This window comes from Morone saxatilis, unplaced genomic scaffold (genome assembly GCF_004916995.1).
Source record: "Morone saxatilis isolate NCDOM2014 unplaced genomic scaffold, NCSU_SB_2.0 Contig17, whole genome shotgun sequence".
Lineage (NCBI taxonomy): Eukaryota > Metazoa > Chordata > Actinopteri > Moronidae > Morone > Morone saxatilis.
The window spans coordinates 15,163,138-15,163,352 of record NW_023339729.1 but is presented as its reverse complement, the minus strand read 5'-3'; the positions used below and the strand labels follow the sequence as shown (position 1 = coordinate 15,163,352).

At 48.4% G+C, this 215-nt stretch overlaps 1 protein-coding gene across 1 annotated transcript in view; it reads right to left on the bottom strand.

Annotated features, from left to right (window-relative positions):
• The window catches only part of ank2a (ankyrin 2a, neuronal), a 63,065-nt gene that overhangs the window by 10,184 nt on the left and 52,666 nt on the right, over positions 1 to 215 (bottom strand). The window lies entirely within an intron of this gene.

Below are 215 nucleotides of genomic sequence, written 5' to 3'. Positions count from 1 at the left end.
ATTCCATATCGTAAACAACATGGGGACATCCGAACTGAGGAATAGGTGAGTCAGGAGAGAGGGGTCTAAGTTCACTTTCAGATGAGGCCGACTCGGGAGAATGTGGTCTTAAGTCGGTGACCCAATCGTCTACGGATGAGTGAGTGTACTCCTTTTCTGATGACACTGACATGGGCCAAAGTGGTCTCAGCTCAAATGATCTGACGCCCAGAAAA